Source organism: Tamandua tetradactyla, chromosome 12, assembly GCF_023851605.1.
Source record: "Tamandua tetradactyla isolate mTamTet1 chromosome 12, mTamTet1.pri, whole genome shotgun sequence".
Taxonomy (NCBI): domain Eukaryota; kingdom Metazoa; phylum Chordata; class Mammalia; order Pilosa; family Myrmecophagidae; genus Tamandua; species Tamandua tetradactyla.
In genome coordinates, this window is record NC_135338.1 from 8628749 (window position 1) to 8648914 (window position 20166).

At 38.7% G+C, this 20166-nt stretch overlaps 2 long non-coding RNA genes across 2 annotated transcripts in view; one reads left to right on the plus strand and one right to left on the minus strand.

Moving 5' to 3' along the window:
* LOC143651206 (uncharacterized) overlaps window positions 1-12582 on the minus strand; it is a 45289-nt gene extending 32707 nt beyond the window's left edge. The window contains exons 1-2 of the long non-coding RNA XR_013159911.1: window positions 12271-12582; window positions 11897-11974 (exon numbers count right to left, since the gene is read on the minus strand). This is a non-coding gene — a long non-coding RNA (uncharacterized LOC143651206). The remainder of the gene's footprint in view (window positions 1-11896; window positions 11975-12270) is intronic.
* Window positions 12320-20166, plus strand: part of LOC143651205 (uncharacterized) — a 64125-nt gene continuing 56278 nt past the window's right edge. Inside the window, exon 1 of the long non-coding RNA XR_013159910.1 lies at window positions 12320-12649. This is a non-coding gene — a long non-coding RNA (uncharacterized LOC143651205). The remainder of the gene's footprint in view (window positions 12650-20166) is intronic.

Sequence of the window (20166 nt, forward strand, 5' to 3'; positions counted from 1 at the left end):
CTTATTTCACCTAACCTTTGACAATTTTGTGCACACTTTTAAATTTTCAGGCAGTAAACCAAGAGTTGCATTTCTGGGATACATGGACATCTGTCCTGTGGTATGAAGTGCTCACCTTTCTGCTACCATGGCCCATTTTCCATGAGCAGGCTGTCTGTATCTTTCAGGTCTCCAGGGCATTGAAAGTTCTTCCTAAATTCCCTAGGTACTGGTCTGTGAATTCTCCTGTTCCTCTATCCAGAGATTTAGTTCTCCTGGCAATGATTATAATGACCTACTTGGTTCTTTCCTCACCACTAATAATAGTAACAACAACAACTACTACCATCACCACTTACTGAGCATTGGTTTGTGCTGGGCATGAGTCTAAGTATGTCACATTTAATCCTCTCTGAAACCCACTAAATTGGGTTCTATCATCCCAGTTTACAGGTGAGTGGCTAATTGAATCATGGGAGAAGTTCAGTAACTCAACCAAGTAGAGGAGCTGATAATTGAAGAGAGACTGTATCTTATTTTCCAGTCCAAGCTTTTACCCAGTCTATAAAATTCCTCCAAGTCCCTGAGCCACCCACTATTAGGCTCAGTCAAGGTGTTGACTCTGGAAGCAATCCAATTCTGAGTTGTTAGCCCAGAATCTGAAGTAACCCTTGCTTCTAGACCAGTTCTGGTCTTGTACTCCATTCACATTAATTGAACGTCTGCCATGCATGTAACTGAAAAGATATGAGGGGGACTAGTACTAATGAGAACACTTGCTAAAATTGAGATTTTGATTTTAAAAGAGGACTGTAAGAAAGTATAATGGTAGCAAATCAGATAGCTAGATGAAATGGAAAAATTCCTGAAACACACAAATTACCTTAACTGATTTATGAAGCAATAGAAAATCTCAAAAAAACAATAATAAGTGAATGATGGAGTCAATAGTCAAAAACATCCTAATAAAGAAAATCCAGGACAGTATGGCTTCACTAGTGACTTTTAGCAAACTTTCAAAGAATAACACCAATCCTTCTCAAACTCTTCCATAAAACTGAAGAGGAGGGAACACTTTCCAGCTTATTCTATGAGGACAACATCACCCTAATATCAAAGTCAAATAATAATGTCATAAGAAAATAAAATTAGAGACCAATGACTAAGTGGTATTTATCCCAGGAATGCAAGGATGGTTCAACTTAAGAAAATCAATCAATGCAATCCACCACATTAATTGAATGAAAGAAAAAAATACAGGATCATCTCAATTGAAACAGAAAGGACATTTAACAAAACCACCACCCTTTCTTGATTAAAACAGTTAGAAAACTAGGGATAGATGGAAACTTTTTCAATATAATGAAGGGCATATATGAAGGACCCACAGCTAACATTATACTCAATGGTGAATGACTGGAAACTTTCCCTCTAATGTCAGAAAAAAGACAAGATGCCCACTTTCTTCACTGCTGTATAATATTGTACTGGAGGTTCTAGCCAGAGGAGATAGGGGGAAAAAAAGGGAAGAAAAAAACTTTCGCCATTGACATATGACTTGATTATATAGAAAACCCCAAAGAATCCAAAAGAAACTACTAGAGCTTATAAACAAATTTAACAAAGTTGTAAGATGCAAGATTGAGACAAAAAAAAATCACGTACATTTCTATACACCAGCAATGAACCACCCAAAAAGAAAATCAAGAAAACAAATCCATTTACAATAGTATATGTGGTGGTTTGGAACTATGTACCACAGAAAAACATGTTCTTAAACTTAATTCATTTCTGTGAGTATGAATTCTTCTAAATAAGACATCTGCAGAGGTTACTTCAGAAAAGGTGTGGCCCAGCATGGACATTAATCCTACTACTGAGGGCCCAATAGAGAAAGTCATTGGGAGAGAAAAAAGCCAGAGAGGGAGCAGCCAGAAGTTGAAATCAGTGAAACCTGGAAGAGAAGGGAGAAGCCAGGAGAGGGTGCCATGTGCATTGCCATGTGACAAAGGAACCCAGGAGCAAGGGTCACTTGCAGCCAGCCACAGGATACCAGTCTTTGGGAAGAAGACATTGCCTTGATGATGACTAGATATGGATTTCTTCTAGCCTCAAAATTGTGAGTCAAAAAATTCCAATTATTTAAGCCATCCCATTGAATGGTGTTTGCTTTAGCAACAAGGAAAATAAAGGGTATGCTTTAGAAACAAGGGTATGAAATATTCATATAATGAGAGCTATAAAACATTTCTTTCTTGTTGAAAGAAATTTAAAAAGACCTAACGAATGGAAAGGTACCCTGTGTGCCTAGATTGGAAGATTTAATATTAAGATGTCAATACTACCAAAGCAATTAACAGGTGCAAAGCACCCCCTCTCAAAATCCCATAGCCTGGTTTGCAGAAATGGAAAAGCCAGCCATGAAATTCATATGGGATTGCAATGAGATACCCCTTTACACTCACTAGGATGGCAATGAGATACCCCTTTATACTCACTAGGATGGCTAGTATTTAAAAAATGGAAAAAATAGCAACTGTTGAAGACGGTGTGGAGAAGCTGAATCCTTAGGCCACTGATGAGAATGTAACATGGCACAGCCACTGTGGTGAGCAGTTTGGCTGTTCCTCAAAAAGCTAAACATAGAATAGCCATATGAACCAGCAATTCTACTCCTAGGTTTATAATACAAAGCATTGAAAACAGCAATTCAGATACCTAAATACCAATGTTCATAGCAGCATTATTCACAATAGCCAAAAGTTATAAACAACCTAACTATATACCAACAGAGGGATTGATAAACAAAATTTAGTATATACAGACAATGAATTATTCAGTCATAAAAAGGAATGATATTCTGATACATGGATGAATCTTGAAAACATTAAGTGCAATAAACCAAACACAAAAGGACTAATATTGTAGGATTTCACTTATCTGAAATGTACAGAGTAAACAAATTCATAGAGATGAAAAATAGAATAGAGGTTACCAGGGGCTGGAGGGTAGAGGAATGGGGCGTGGAGTTTCTATTCTGCTTGATGAAATGTTTTGGTAATGGACGGCGATTATGATGGCACAACATTGTAGATGTGGTAAATGCCACTGAACTGTATTCTTAAAAATGATTAAAATGGCAAATTTATATAAATACATATACATCTACTTCACAAAAATATATTATTAAAAAAATAGACTTTTGCAGGCAATAAAAAAGGATTATCCAAGTGTGGTACTATATTTTAGTTGTTCTCTTTCCAATAGTAAATTATGGTTACATTTCAGCTTTTGATCAAATCCCTATTTTCTTCTTGATTCCAATGACTGTTCTTGCCTCAGTTTCCCATGACTGAATCCTAGTCTTGAGAAAATTCCCAAAAGCTTACTTCTTATAAGATCTTCAAAAGAATAGGAGGACCTGGTACTATGCCCTGGTAGGAAAGGGGGAACACAGTGACAAAAGATCTTGAAAGTTTTAGAATAAGGGGTGGAATATAAGGCTGAATTCATTGACATAGGGACATTCACCCATGAGTCAGGTGTCAATATTATGTTAACTGATTGTAAAGCTGGTCTAATAATTTGCTGTGATTGTTCCTTAATGCCTGGATTTGAAGACAGTTTATGAAATAAGTAGATGCCAGCATTTCTTTGGCCTGGTACTGAGGAAGTGCTCAGAAGTCTCAAGGAGATAAGAATATTAGAATAGGTTTATAAACCCCCAACCCATTACCTAACTGTATTCTCTGGGAGAGTCCGGAGGGCACTCTTCATTTTAGTAAAAAGAATGCACTAGCAAGGGAGGCATCCACATCTCTAATAAACTTGGCAGTGTTTATCATAGGATGTTTAGAGAGGGGAATACCATCTTGGAACTTGATTCTCTACTATCAAATGGGGAATAGCAGAGGCCAGGTGGTAACTTTTAACTGACTACAGTGTAGTACTCAGCCCAGATCCCTTGTTCGGGGCCAGTGCACACTGCCGTTGGGAATGTTGGCCTGCTAATAGCTCATAGATGTGTCTGTCGCTGGGAAATGTTTCACCCTAGGTTATATTCCTTCCCAGGCAACCTGACTGAAGATATGGAGATACACAGGCTTAACTTCCTTACCTTGATTTTGGACAACTCTGAAGTGCCACCCTGTCGCTACTGCTCTCTGTAGAAGCAAATGAGGTCTCCGTGAGAACTACCCTGTGGCTCAACATCTTCCTCGGACCAATCCCTCCCTCTTTACTTCCCTTAGACGTCTCTCCTAAGAGTACTCCCCAGTAAGCTTTCTGCATACAATGCTTTATCTCAGAGTTTGTTTCCAGAGAACTTAAACTAAGAGAGCACCACAAGTGTTCTAGGAACCAGACTCTAAAATGGGACTTCAGACATGCTGTGACAGTGTAACTGTTAGAACTTCCATCAGTCTTGATCTGGGATGGGAGGCCAGTGGAAGTATATGCTCTGGCTGGTGTAATAGCTCAGTTGCTTAAGAGATCTGAGGGAAATGATTCTTTGGGAACAATGGAATTGTGTGTCTGTTGCTGGGTGCCATTGATTCATTGAAGAGAGAAAATGTCAGACCTGGGGTGACTAATCACCAATTCAAGACAGAATGTGAAAGCCAGAGGTCCTGCTTGGTAGCATGTAAGGGGACTCCAATGTCCTACAGCCCAAGCACAGAGAGAATGGAGGATAAAGTTCAGAACTTAATCACGAAAGTAGTGGCGCTTCATGCCAAGGTCATGGTTGGCTCCTGAGTTTGGGGATGGGGCTATCTCAGTATATGTATTTGAAAACTCTAAATTCCCAAATTCCCTGAAGTCACTGGGCCCTTTCCCTTGTCAGAATATAGACGATACCTTTGATTAAAGAACATGCAGAGGACTCGAATGATGCGGGTACCATGTAAGACCATGCTAGTCTCTCTCCTACCTCCCTACCTACTCCCCTGCCTTCTCACCTAATAACCAAACCAATAACAAAGATCAAATCATAGCATAGTCTGATTGGGAATGTGTTAGGCCAACAAAGAAGGAAAAAAAAATACAGAAATAACTATAGGATCTGACCAGAAGAGAATGCTTGGGACTGGTTCCTGAGGGCACTGAATTGAGGGGATAAGACATACAATTGGGGTAAGACATACAATTGACTAGGGAGAACTTACTGAAATTGGAGAAATCTCCTGTGATATAGGATTTAATACCCTGTGGAGGACCCAAAGACAGTGCTAATATACTACCAGGAGAGCTCCTGGAAGCTTGGAAAAAGCAATGTCCATACTAAGTGAAGAAGAAATGCCAGAACTTGTATGGAAGATAGAAGAAAGGATCAAAAGGTTCAAGAAGTGGGATTGTGGAAATGGGTATACAATACACGTCTAAAGGCTACCACTAACCAAATATGCTCTACCCTCTGCAGAAATGTGCTAGTGATGAGACGCTAGCATTGTTGAGAAGCTCAGTGGTGGCTGTCCCTGTCCTTAGCTTAAGCCAGGGATGATGGTGGAGATGCTATTTAAAAACTGGATTCTCTGAGAGAAATGGGGTTTATAGTTAGCAATGATTAAACATCAGAAGCAATGTAGGTGCAATTATCACAACCTGTGGAAAGGTCAGAGTGGCAGCAGGGGAGGTCTGACTTGCAGGAATCTATGAGATGGTTAATTATCAGGACTATGTTAATTAATAGGCTGCTCCTATCCGGGGAGGGCAGGGGAGAATATGACTGGTGCTCAGGATATCCATTGGTTTGTCTCTTGGCATTTCCTTCCCAATCCTCATAATAAATGAATAAGTACAGTGGCCATAGCCTGGAATAGAATGGTAACTAGGACTCAGCTCCTTCAGAGATGAAGAGTTTGGACCATCCCACCAGACAAGCTGCCTAGACCAGCAGAGTTGCTAGCCAAAAGTGAGGAGAATCGAGAATTTGTGAGGAGGACGGGATGATGAGTCTTGGCTATGGTCTCCCAAATACTTTAATTTCATTCTGTATAGAGGAAGAAGTGGCCTGAAGTATATGCAAAGTCTGTACATGGACTCCTGGGAAACATCAAATGGTTTGGTTAATCAGTGGTCTGGAAGGAACGGGACAAGGCTATCTACGGAAGAGGAATATGAAAACCTTGTGGGAGTATGAAAATGCATTGGGAACCTTTGAGTCTCATGTAAATAATCACCAGCAGGTATTTCCTACCACAGATGAGGTTCTTAACAAGCAAGAAAAGTGCATGTCCCATCCTGTAATGTCAGCCATCTGCTCTCCTCAGACATCTCCATCCTTGTCGAGTGAGCCCATAAATACAGTGGCTATGGTGAAAGGGGTTGGGGCTGTACATGGCCAAATAGCATAGGTCCCCTCTCATTAAGTCTGATGTAGCTCCTGTCTCCTCTGATTCCAACCTATAGGCAGCAGAGTCAGATACTGATCCCTCAACCTGTCACTATCCCACAAGGAAACCAGCCAGTTTACATGGTGGTAGGTCAAATGCATCCAACCCCTTCCACTTTGAATGAATAGCAGTCCATCCCTATCAGAATTGATGCATACTTTGCATATGGATTTTCCTTGCTCCCCTGCAGTGCCTTCATCTGAAGGCTTATAGAATATCCAATCCAGCATCATATCTCCCACCAATTGCCTTGGACCAAGGAATGCAATTTATGGCAAAAGAGCTGTGAAAATATCCTCAGGCGCAAAGGATTGTCATTTACTCCATCATCCAAAAGCAGCCTGAGGGCTTAAAGGGTAGAATCACCTTTGAAGGCTCAGCCTAGGGTCGACATCTTGGATGGTTGAAACACTGTCCTCAGATGTGTGGCGTGCATTGAACCATTGACTGATATATGGTACTTGACGTCCAATAACTAGAAATGCATGGGCTAGGAACCAAGGGTGGAAGTAGAAGCAGCTCTACTGAAGATCACACTTCATAACCTACTTGTGGAATTTGTGCTTCCTGTTCCTACAACATATAACATATATGTATGCCATATATAATATAGGTGTGTGCATGTATATGCATGTATGTATGTATATATGTATATATACATATACACACACATACACTTAATGGCTATAATGACCATGCAGCAAAGTATACATTCAACCCCCTGGAGATTGCAAATATGCCTTCCATTTAAAGGAGTGTGTTGCATTTATGCTGATTTAATCATTAACATTAATAAGAGGCCAATTATACTGTTCAAGAGTAAGATGTTTTACGAGAAAATGACAAAAAGATACATGTAATCATTGAAATGCCGGTTTCCCATCAGATAGGATGTCCAATAATCCTTTTAGCAAGCTTAAGCTTTCACATATTAATGGCAATATTGGAGAGCAGGAAGATGTCTTTTACCTTGTCTCTCAGGTTCTTAGAATAAAGCAAATGCTTCTGCTGTTTGGCCTGATTACTGATGTGTCGTGGAGAGTATAATACTGTTTCCTGGGCTTACCCCTCCATCACTGGGGCCTAGCGTGATTTTTTTAAAGTAAAGCTGCATAGAGATTAACATTGAGGAGGGGGAAATTCATTTAGACATATGGTAACATCCTTGTGACACTCAGGATGGATCTCATATATATTAGATTCACTTTGCAGAGAAATGCTGGCAATGCTTTATTCTTTTTTTTAAAAAAATTGTTTTTTATTTTAATGTTTTTTAATTGTGAAAATGACATATGTACAAAAAAAGCAATAAATTTCCAAATACATTTTAACAAGCAGTTATAGAACAGATTTTAAAGTTTGATAATGTGTTACAGTTCCACGATTTTTCGTTTTTTCTTCTAGCTACTCCAAGACACTGAAGATCAAAAGAAATAGCAACATGACTCAGCAGTCACACTTTCATTTGTTAAATCCTATCTTCTCTTTTATACTCCAACTTCTCTTTTTTTTTTTCTTTTTGTGAAAAATAGCATATGTACAAAAAGCAATACATTTCAAAATACCTCACAACAATTAGTTGTAGAACAGATTTCAGAGTTTGGTATGGGTTACAATTCCACAATTTTAGGTTTTTATTTCTAGCTGCCTTAAGGCTCTAAGGAGACTAAAAGAAATTATCAATATAATGATTCAGCACTCATACTCATTTGTTAAACCCTACCTTCTCAGTATAACTCCACCATTACCTCTGATCTTTCTCCAACTCTTAAAGGGTATTTGGGCTATGGCTATTCTTTTTCATGTTGGAAGGGGCTGTCAATAATATGTGTTAGAGGGATAGAATTATTCAATGTTCTGGAGAGGCTCCATTTCAGGACTTATCTGGTCAAGGGACCCATCTGGAGGTTATAGGTTTCTGGAAAGTTACCCTAGCGCATGGTACCTTGGTAGACTCTGATATAATGCTCTAGGTATTCTTTATGATTGGCTGGAATGGTTTTGGTTGAGGGTTGGCTAGTTATGATAGGTAGCAATGTTTAACTGAAGTTTGCATAAGAGTGACCTCCAGAGTAGCCTCTCGACTCTATTTGAACTCTCTCAGCCATTAGATACCTTATTTGTTATGCTTCTTTACCTTCTTTTGGTCAGGATGGCATTGTTGATCCCAAAGCCAGGGCCAGGCTTAACCCTGGGAGTCATGTCCCACGCTGCCAGGGAGACTTTCACTTCTGGATGCCATCCACGTAGCAGGGAGGGCAGTGGTTTCACTTGTAGAGTTGGGCTTAGAGAGAGTGAAGGCACATTTGAGCTACAAAAGAGGTCCTCCAGAAGTAACTCTTAGACATACCTACAGGTAGGCTAAGCTTCTCCACTACACATGTAAGCTTCACAAGAATGCCTTATTCTTAAATGTGTAATTAACCAGCTACCAAAGACAATAGGACATTTAAAACTCTTATTCCAAAAACCTGGTTACCATCTATAAGTCTCAGAGCTACTAAATGTATAAAAATTAGCTGCAGAACACAAGGTCCTTTCTTCATGTTAAAACAAAGGGTTTGGACTAGATTATGTTCTGAACAACAGTGTTTCACAATATAAAAGCCAACTAGGTAGAAAATTGTAAAAACTGTGGACTAGGGGAAGTAAGCAATAAACTAAAGATAATTCGTCAACAATGGGTCTAAAGGAATAATTCTTTATTGGTTAAACAATTATGGCTGTTGTCATACTTTCTTCCATCTGAAGATCTCCATTTTTGGGTGTCTGCTGGATGAAACATCTGCCTTTTTTTATGACACCTTTATTGAGATACAGTTCATTTACTTTAAAATGGACAATGCCATGGGTTTTAGTATATTCACAGATAGACACATCCATCACCACAGTTCATTTTAGATCATTTTAATGAAATCCCATCCTCTTGGCTATTACCCTCGGTCCTCCTTCCTTCCCCTCTCCAGCAATAACCAACAACTAATCTAATTTCTGATCCTATATATTTCCTTGTTTTGAACATTTCATGTGAATGGCATCATGATAATGGTCTTTGGTGACCGACCGACTTCTTTCACATAACACAATTGTTTCCAAGGCTTATTCATGTTTGGAGCACGTATCAGTACTACGTTCCTTTTCATAGCTGAAAAATATTCATTGTATGGAATACCAACATATACCACATTTTGTTTATGTTTATCAGTTGATGGACATTTGTATTGTTTTCACCTCTTGGCTACTTATGAATAATGCTACTACAAACATTGATGTACAAGTTTTTGTGTGGACAAAGATTTTCACTTTTCTTGTATAAGTAACTAGATATAGAATTACTGGGTTATGTAGAGGATGAGGTAATCGTTCACACATATAACTGGGGGTAACAGCTAAGAGGATGGGATTTCGTCAAAATGACCTAAAATGAACTGTGGTGATGGATGTGCATATCTGTGAATATACTAAAAACCTTGGCATTGTCCATTTTAAAGTAAGTGAACAATATCTCAAAAAGTTGTCATAGAAAAAGAAAAGGGAGGTGTTTCATCCAACAGACACTCAAAGGATCTGATAGACTTTTTTAGAAAGTGGCTCTACCCTTTTCCTTTCTCTCCAACAGTGCGTGAGGATTCTAATTTTTCCACATTTTTGGCAACACTTTTACTATCTAATTTTATAATTCTAGTCTTTCTAGTGGATATGAAGTGGTAGCTCATTGTGGCTCTCATTGGCGTTTTCCTTGTGATTAATAATGCCAAGCATCTTTTCATGCGCCTCTTGGCCATTTTTATATATTTCTTGGAGAAATGTCTATTTGGATATTTTGCCATTTTTAAATTGGGTTATATATCTTTTTATTAATAAATTGTAAGAGTCATCTTTTCTGGATTGAAGAACCTTATCAGATGTATGATTTGCAAATATTCTCTTCTATTCTATGGTTGGCTTTTCACTTTCTTGATGGTGTCCTTTGAAGCATAAAGGTTTTTAATTTTGATGAAGTCCAATTTATCTACTTTTTCTTCTCATACTCGTGCATTTGGTGTCATACTTAAGAATTTTTTGCCAAATCCACAGTCATGAAGACTTATCCCTAAGTTTTCTTTTAAGGGTTTTTGCATTCAGGTCTTTGATCTATTTTGAATCAATTTTTATATATAATGTGAATCTAAGTGTCCAACTTCATTCTTTTGCATATGGATATCTGGTTGCCCCAGATTCATTCATTGTAAAGACTATTCTTTCCCCATTGGATGGTCTTGGCCTCATCATCAAAATCATTTAACCAAAGGTGAGTGGGTTGCTTTTCCTTTTAAGCTTGAAAATTAGATAAGACAGCTCAAAGGTCAATCAATAGCGAAAAGAATAAGTAAATGTGGAAATCTAGCCAGCAATGAAAATTAACAAGGTAAAACACAGCTAAATCTCACCAATATAATGCTGAGAAAAATTTCACCAATATCATGCTGAGCAAAAGTATTCCATTTATCAAAAACTGGGACAACTGGACTATGTCGTTTAAGATGCAGACATAGGTGGTGGAACTGCAGGACAAAAATAAGGAAATGAGCATCACAGAACTTAGGGTGGATATTATGTCTGGGAAGGGGTCAGGAGAGCATTGTGATTGGAGACGGATTCACCGGCTGCTTAAATGTTGTACAATCTCTTTCTTGACTTGGGTGGGGATTATCTAGTGTTTCTTTAAAACAGTTTGCAAAACTCTACAAATATGATTTATGCCCTTTAGGTTTCATACTTTAAGAATACAGAGAAGTAGAGAGAAAAATATGCTTGAAACAGCAGATACATGATCCAGAACGATAGAATTTTAACACGTTGTACTTTTATTTAAAGAAAAAAGAAAAGAAATAGGACCCTCCAGATCAAAGTGAAGTCTCTTATGAGTTACTCCCCAGTCCCATTCTCCTCAGCCATTGGAAGCAGCTACAACATGAGCTTAATATGTAATTCTTCCTGTCTTCGTTTCTACCATTTTACTGTACATGTCTATCCACGAATAACAGGTTTTCTTTGGGTATTTTTAAACTTTACATAAGTTCTGTGATACATGTATTTCTCCGCCAACTTGCTTTTACACTCAACATAATTTGTGAGATCAATTCATATGGATACATGAAAAAGTGACTCTGCCTCTTCCTACTTTAATTTCCACATGAGCAAAAGTAACGATGATAATGGTTTCTACCACTATGAACTGCTGAGAGGTTTTAATGAGCTAATATTTATCAAATGCTTAGAATGGCATCTGGCACATCGGAAGGGTTGTATGTGCTTGTTAAGTAAGTAACTAGATCCCTAATTTTACCTGCTACATAGAATACGTCAAATGATTATTTTTACATTTATTTATCTACGTATTCCGCCACCGATGGACATTTGGAGAGTTCCAATATTTAAATGATAAACAAGGCTATAATAAATAGCAGTATATTCCCATCTTTTTAGAACATATATTTGGCATTTCCCCCCCATCTGGCTCTGATGTAGACGGTAAATATTACCTTCATTTTTCAGATGAGGAGACAAGTTTGGAAAGTTAAGGAACATGCTTGCGATTGCACAGGTTGTAAGCAGAGGACCTGGAATGCAAGAAAACGAATAAAAACAGAAGGAATAAACGTCGGGGTGGGGGAATGGGTGGAGAGTTTATCTCAGGAGGAGGAATTTAAAAAATGGTAATTGGCTCCATCCCAGAGGCCTGAATCCTATAAAAATCCTGGGCACACATAGGCTGGGGCTCAGGATGCCTTAACAGCCTCTTTGCCTCACTCGCCCTTTTTGAGAAGGTCCAAATGGAGCCGAGTTTCCTTGCTGTTGTTGAAGAAGCGGGGAGGGAAGAAGAAACGAGGTGGGAGAATAGAAAAGGATATGCTACCGAGATGATTCTTGGAAGTTGACAGCTGCCAAACACACTGTGTCTCTGGCAACACCTGTTGAGTCTGCCGTGACGGTGGGGGGAGAGTGAGATGGAGAAAGACAGCTGCAGACATGCCAACGGCAGCAGGATGCTGGGCTGGGCTCGTGCGCTGCCAGCGGAAGATGTGCCAACCCTGCTGGCCCGGAGTCAGATGGCTGGGGGTCCGCTCGGTCTGCCAGCGGAGAAGCCCAGGGAATACATTCGCATTAACACCACTCGGCCATGTCCCCCTTCGCCTGCCTCCCCATCCCTCCCCCACCGCACACAACGTACTTCTCCTGCCCAGAATGTCATCTTCAGGCGGCTTTTCAGAACCTGCATTTCAGCGGAACATGAGGTAAGCCAGATGCTGTCCTGAATTGCCTCGAGGAAGCTAGTACCAGCAGTGGAGGGCAAGACAACAACGAGAAAAAAACCAAACAAACTCCATCCCAGGTTTTTGGCAGTTGGCTAGAAAAATATTCTGGGTGGTTTTAATTTGGGGTGTGTGTGAAAAGAAAGAATCGATGGGGCTTTACGTTTTATCTTGTGCAAACATTATGTTCACCCAGACCCTTCTTTTATGCAAGCACCTTCAAATTTAGGAGATTCTCAGCTAAGCTGGGAGGGTTTTACAATTGCAGTGGGATGGTATAGGGAAAGTTGGGTTCTTTTGGCAAAATTGCTTCCTAAGATGGAGAAGTCTCAGATATGGCTAATTTCTTATCTTTTCTCAAGACACTTCAAGGCTCCAGGGATACCTTTGAGGAATAAGTCTCAGATCTGCGTGTGAGAGTCTTTCTCTTCACAGACCACTGTTTGTGATATAGTATTTTATATATTTATATATAAAATATATCATTTTAGCCACTTAATGCCAGCATGCAGTAGAGACAGTGAGAGAAAGAGAGCCTTTAGGAAGAGAGAAGCTTTGTGGATTACTGTTTTTGACAGCCCAGTTCCCAGAAGTCTTAGTGACTAGATCTCAAATGATAGAAATTATCCCATTCTTCCTGAACTGCTAAAATTGCCCACAACAACAACAACAAAATACTGTGCTTTTTTTTTTTTTTTTTAAGTCTTTCATTTCATTTGTGGTGTGTTTGTGAAGGAAGATCATTAACATTTATCCTTGATTTCTCCTTCTCTGAATGACTGTAAATCTTAATTTTTGAGTGGGTTTTGGTTGAAATAATTAGGTAATGGTAGAAATTCCCAGCGAAGCAACATGTTTTGAGTCAAAAACTTATTTCAGGATTTTATCTCCCAGATATACTTACGTATGTGTATAAAAGCCCATGTGCAAGGAAATTCAATACAGCATTAAAAAATATCAATAGCAAAAGACTAAGAAAAATCCTAAAGGTCTGCCAGGAGGATATATCTCATTGGGAGTACACCCATACAAAGAGCTGGTAAAGCTGTTAAGAAGAGGTTAGTTGCATACGTAAACACATGGGCTAATCTCCAAGTCATAAATGCAAAAAGCAGAGTGAAGAATGAAGTGTATAGGATGCTATCATTTGTGTTTTTTAAAGAAATAGACACAGACTCATATAGATGTTATCTATACATGACTGTCCTTGTGCAGACAAACAAAAAGCACATGCGACAGCTGTCCCCTCTGGAAAGGGGCACTAAGTGGTTAGAGAAGGAAGACTGATATGTTATCATGTATCTTTTTGTACTGTTTGATTTTTTTTTCCTGTTACTCAGAACATGTGCCACTTGTTCTAAAGAATAAAAAACAAATAAAAGAAAATAAATGTATTTCTCACTAGGCTCTTAAGTTGAGTACTGGAAATTTAATTTCTAAGTTCTTTTCATTTGAAGCCATAGCACTGATGCCACATGTAATCAGTTGGACTATTACTACAGGTTAATAACTTGATTCGTTGAATTTGACCGGCTAGTGACTAATTAGAAAATATGAGTCAATGTAGTCAAAATATCTCTTATGAGTAGAAGTTGAGATGAGGTTCTTTTCCTTCCTTAGCTACATACATCAACTCAGATGAATTGTGGCTCACTATGGATGAAATAAGATTGCTTAAAAGGAGTTAATTCCCATAATTCTGCAATGACATTTGGGCTCCTATGCCCTTGTATTGCGATTTGAAAGCATTTTGATGCTTGCAGTTTGCAGTGATTCCTATGTGTACATAATCACGTGACTCCATTTATAAAAATGGAAAGAAATGGTGAACATTTTCATAGACTCGAGAATATCCTTGAAATGTTCATCAACCTGCCCATCAATATACACACTCTCTGTCTTCTTGTCTCTCTTAATTCCAAAGTTAGCATTTCTGAGAAATATTTTGCCTATGGAGTTAATAAGATAGCAAAATTCTGTTACTACCCTTGAATCAAAAAATGTAGAATATAGTGCTTGCTCCCTTTGGGAGATCTGGAGTCAAAAAATCTGAGATCTTTCAAATTAACCTCCTGCCTCTCCATGGCCCAGTCTCTTCTTATACAGTAGGACCCATCTTGTGGGACTCTTGGTAGGTCCAAATCAGCCAAGGGATGATGTCTGAGAACTTCAAAACTGAAACAGTCTATTAGTTATTTTTACTGGACATAGCACACAGATTGGGTAAAAATAAAGTCAAATGTCTTTCAAAGTTATGCTGAATCTGATTTCGGTACAATGTTTCGAATGAAAGATTTCAGTATTTTCAAGTTAGTTAGTCAGGTCATATGCAGTGTGTCTGCCATTGACAAGGGGCAGGTTCTCCTGACCCGTCCTGTGGCAGCATCTTTTCAGAGTCGAAAAATGAAACATGATTCACACACGTTCGTAGCTGATCACTCTTGGACAACTGAACTAAGCTTATTCTTGTGGGTTTGCAAATGCACAAGGGCAGGATCCCGGAAAGTGCAAATACATTTAGGAGATGACAACTTTACACTTACATAAGCTTAAATCCATGCAAAAACTTTTTAATGCAATTTTATTGAGATATAGTCATATACCATGTAAGCATCCAAAATGTACAATCAAGTAGTTCACAGTATCATCATATAGTTGTGCATGCATTACTGCAATCAATTTTTGAACATTTCCATTACTTCAAAATTAAAGTAAAAATAAAAACAAAAAGGACCGGAGACCTGGGTTCTATTCCCTGTGCCTGCCCATACAAAAATAAACAAATAAATAAAAAATAAAAATAAATAAAAAAGGACACCCCAAACACCCCATACCCTTTATCCCCTCCCTATTATTTATTTATTTTTGTCTTTATTTTATTACTAATCTTTCCAAACACTGCATAAAGGGAGTATCGGTCACAAGGTTTTCACAATCATGAGGTCAACCACAAAAGCTGTTCAGTTATCTAATCTTCAAGAACCAAGTCAACAGTTTCAGGTATTTCCTTCTAGCTACTCTAATATGATAAAAACTCAAAAGGGATTCTGTATAATGCATAAGGATGTCCTCTAAACTATTTGAAATTTCTCAGCCCTTGAAACTTTATTTTGTTTCATTTCTCTTCCCCCTTTTGGTCAAATTCTTTCTCGATCTCATGATGCCAGGTCCAGGTTCATCCCTGGGAGTCATGTCCCATGTTGTCAGAGAGATTTACATCCCTGAGAGTCGTGTCCCATGTAGAGGGGAGGGCAGTGAGTTCACCTGCTGAGTTGGCTTAAAGAGAGAGGCCACATCTGAGCAACAAAAGAGGTTGTCCGGGGTGACTCTTAGGTATATCGTAAGTAGGCTTAGCTTCTCCTTTGCATGAATAAGTTTCATAGGGGCGAGCCCCAAGATCAGAGATTTGACCTATTAAATTGGCAGTCCCCAGTGCTTGTGAGAATATCAGGAATACCCCAGGTGGGGAAGTTTAATATTTCTACTTTTTTCCCCCAGTCCCTCAAGGGAACTTCACTAATATTTTTTTATCTTACACTCAGATTACTCTGGGACGTATTGGAGCATCGCAATAATCTGTACAAACCAACACGATCTCACTCCTTATTCAATGTTCCATGAAATAATGGTATTTGAATAAACTGATCATACAAGTTAAATTAGTGTGCTATAGAAACTATAAATTTTGCACAAAATATTTTCCTTTGATCTCACACAGAAAGTTGAAGTTTTAAGATGTCAATATTGTACTTTATCTTTTGGTCTGATTTACCTTAGTCCTGGTTAGATCAGCTTCATTCATATCTTTAATTGAAGTCTGATCTCTTTTTCAGCTTTTAAAACAGTTGTTGAATGGGGTAATGCTGACCTTCTCAGCTTCAGAGCTCCAGCTCTGAGTCTCAGATGTCACACAAATAAATACCCAAAGTTCCAGGGACTGACCAGGACATACACAGAGAGCTCAGCATCTCAGAATTGAGAAGCGACTGCTACAATTCAGGAATAGATGTGACTGCTGTAAGACCTCACAATCTAGGAACCTTTCAAATAAGCCTTCCCCTGATAACCTGTGCTCTCGAATTCAATTCCAGAGTTCATACAAAGACTTTGGATTAGACACTTTGAGTAAGATAAAAGTGGGGTGATACCCTTGGTCATGTTTCTTGCTTCTCAGAAAGAAGAGATGAAGATTTTTGACCCATTAACTGCTGCCCTTGAATTTCACTTGGCTCCTATGCGTTTTATTTGATAAACCAATTCCTTCTCTGTATGCTTCTTCTTTGATATACGATATTTTCCCATTGAGAATTTCACTTTAAATGTAATAGTTTTAAGTTAGAAGAGAGCTTCTAAGAAACTATACCCCAAGTCTCAAGACAATGGTTTGAAATATGTTTTTAAGTGGCAGAATACTTTATTCAAAAGAAATAGGCAGATATGCAGCATGTAAGATATGGGTAAAAGAAGAGCGTGTGTGCGTGCGTGTGTACTTTAAAAGTGTGCGGAATCCAGCTTACTGGGCTGCCCCTTCTCCGTTCTCCCTTATGACAACTTCTATTAGTGGCTGATGAAATCTAATGCATAATCTCAAGACGTGAGATCCTTATGCTGAGGAGTTGCAATAATGAATTAGATCCACGACCTCTTCTGTATCTTGTGCAGATAAAACGAAGAGCTAAGTAGAAGTTCAGGGGACAGAAATGGTTTCCCTGGGATTTCTTTTACAGTTATCTGGTCATTATGAGTCAGTCCAGGATACAGAGCTTGGGATTTGAAGACATTTATAGTAGAAATATGATAAGAGAACTTGCAACGGCTGGGTTGAGAGACATACGGTGAAAAAGCAGGATGTTTGGTAAAGTAGCTCGCTTCTGAGCTGCCGTGCACTAAGATAAAGCAAAAATCACTCCATATCGAAAACACCCTGTGTTCAGTTTCTTCTGAAGCTGAAATGATCTATTTTATATTGTTTGTTTTAATTGTGTGTGTGTGTGTGATTGTATAGTGACATTTTCCTTACTGACTGTGAGTCGTCCGATTCTCCACCTTGGCATAATAAAATAGAACTAATAGCTCTATTATGTACATTACATTCAGATTTTTATGTCCATGCTTCTCTACTCAACTGTATCCAAATGGGTATAGTATGAAAAGCGATTTACATATGACATTGTTAGACTCCAATATCTAGGAAGAGCAGTGAAATACTTATTTCACAAAGAGAAGCCTAGTACTATTGAAAGTCTTTCCTGTCTGTTAAAGGGAAAATAGAGTTTATTTTGTAACTCTGCTAATAAAGGGCTTTTAGGTTTCTTGGCATATTTAACATGAAAGAAAAATGATCAAGCAGCAAAGACCCTTGATGTAAAAAAAAAAAAGAAAGTCCCCTGACCTATAACCCGAGCATTACATGACAATGCATTTCCCATTGAATACCGCTGCTACTCAGATATAACCTATGTAAGATTTACTTTCTGCGAGTTCTTCCAAAAATCCTACCTTTACTTTGGCTCACATTTGCTTGCGGATTTGTGTGAGTTCTCCTAACCACATGAAGGTAGAGAGAATCTGGAAATTGACCACGTAGAGCGAATATTACTATAAAGCAGATGGTCTAAGGCCTGGATCCAGAGGAGAAATGGAGAAGTGGAAGCAAAGCCTTTCTTTCTGGGAATTGAATTATGACATTGAAGAACATCTACTAATTAGGATAGTTAACACTGATGGAGTACTTAATGTGGGTCTGGGACTGTAGCAGTATTTGACTAATCCTCATGATCTCTGCAATCTTCATTTTACAGATGAGGAAGTTGAGGATTAGAGAAGCTCAGAAACATGCCCAAGATAGTAGGGTCACACATCTGGTCAGCTCAGTATCCAAGCCCAGGTCTGGCTCTCCTGTACACTGTACAGCCACAAGGGTGCCTGCTACTGAGAGGGAGTCTGTGTAAAGCTGCTGGTAGCCCTGAGACCTGACAAACTTCCACAAAGGAACGCAGAACTCTTACTCATACTTTGAAACCCCAGGACACCTTCTTTTACATCTTAAGCCAAGTATAATATTATCAAAAGGGAAACATAGGGTAGTACAACAGTGGCTCAGTGGCAGAGTTCTTGCCTGCCATGCCGAAGACCCAGGTTCAATTCCCAGAGCCTGCCCATGCCAAAAAAAAAAAAAAAAGGAAACAAATTAAAAATGAAAATTAAGTTAATACCTATCAGCAGCCACTGTTAAACTCTCTGGATTTGCCAGAATACAACGAAAAGAATAGTTAATGTACTTTCATGAAAATGCATCGAGATCTGCCAAGCCAATCAGCTTCTCTTGTGAGACAAGATGACGGAATGTTTCTGAAATCGTGGGTGTTTGGGATCTATTTAGAAATATTGCTTCTTCGTAATGAATGTAATTTTCATTACGAAACAGAAATCATAATGGTTTCTATTTAAGGACAGCTGAGAGTGGACAATGCAAAATCCACCTATATTTTGCTTTGAAGTGCATTTCTGCAGCAACAGATTTAACTTCTTGTTGATTGTTGCATATTCAGACTAGTACATTAGTTTGTTTTCCCTGAGTGTAAAACAATGGAACGAGCTGGAGAATATTTGCCGGTTAAGGAAAAGAGGGTGTAAAGTGGCAATAAGCATGCATTTCCTGCACAAATCACTTGTGATCAAAAGACTCTTTACAGAGTAAAGAGTGCTCTTTACAGACACTGAAGAAGCCCCCTGCCCGCATGAAATTTATGGTCAGCTGTAGAGATAAAATATGTACACAGAAGATGCTGTTTTGAAGCAACATATCGACAGAAGCAAAAAATATGAGAAATTTAATTAAATACAGAAGTTTCAAGGATAGGTGAAGAATTGGAATGATTAGAATGACGATACAATTAAGAAGTGAAAATTTTTATTTATTTATCTATTTTTGCATGGGCAGGAACCGGGAATCAATCCTGGGTCTTGGACATAGCAGGCGAGAATTCTACCACTGAGGTACCGTGGCCTGCCCAGGAAGCGAAAATTTTGAACTGAGTTTATATGATGCTTTCCTAGGATGAAAAGTTTGAAGAAGATAATCTACTACACATAGTCTAAGTTAAGTAAAGGTTAATTTTACTCGAAATTAAGGGATGGCTCGAAGACATCCCTTCAATTCAACAGGGTCGATGAACTCTCCAGCAGCCCAGAGTGGGAAGTCAGATCGCTAAGATGGTGGCCAGTCCCTCAATCTGTCAGCATAAAGACCTGCCTGCTAAAGAGTAAGACACGATGAGTGGCTTAGTGTGGTGCAGAGAGATGGAATCCCAAAATAAAGTCGAATGCTTCTCTATCCTCCCATCCTGCTGAGCTGCGTTCCTTTGCAAAGCTTAATGTCAATGACAAATTTCAGTTATTGAAAAAAAGCCTTCCTTTGCTGCTCTGGTCGCCTCTGAATTTCTGTTTTAAAACTAGAAGACTATTTTGTTTTGTTTTTTAAAATAAAAAAAATTGAA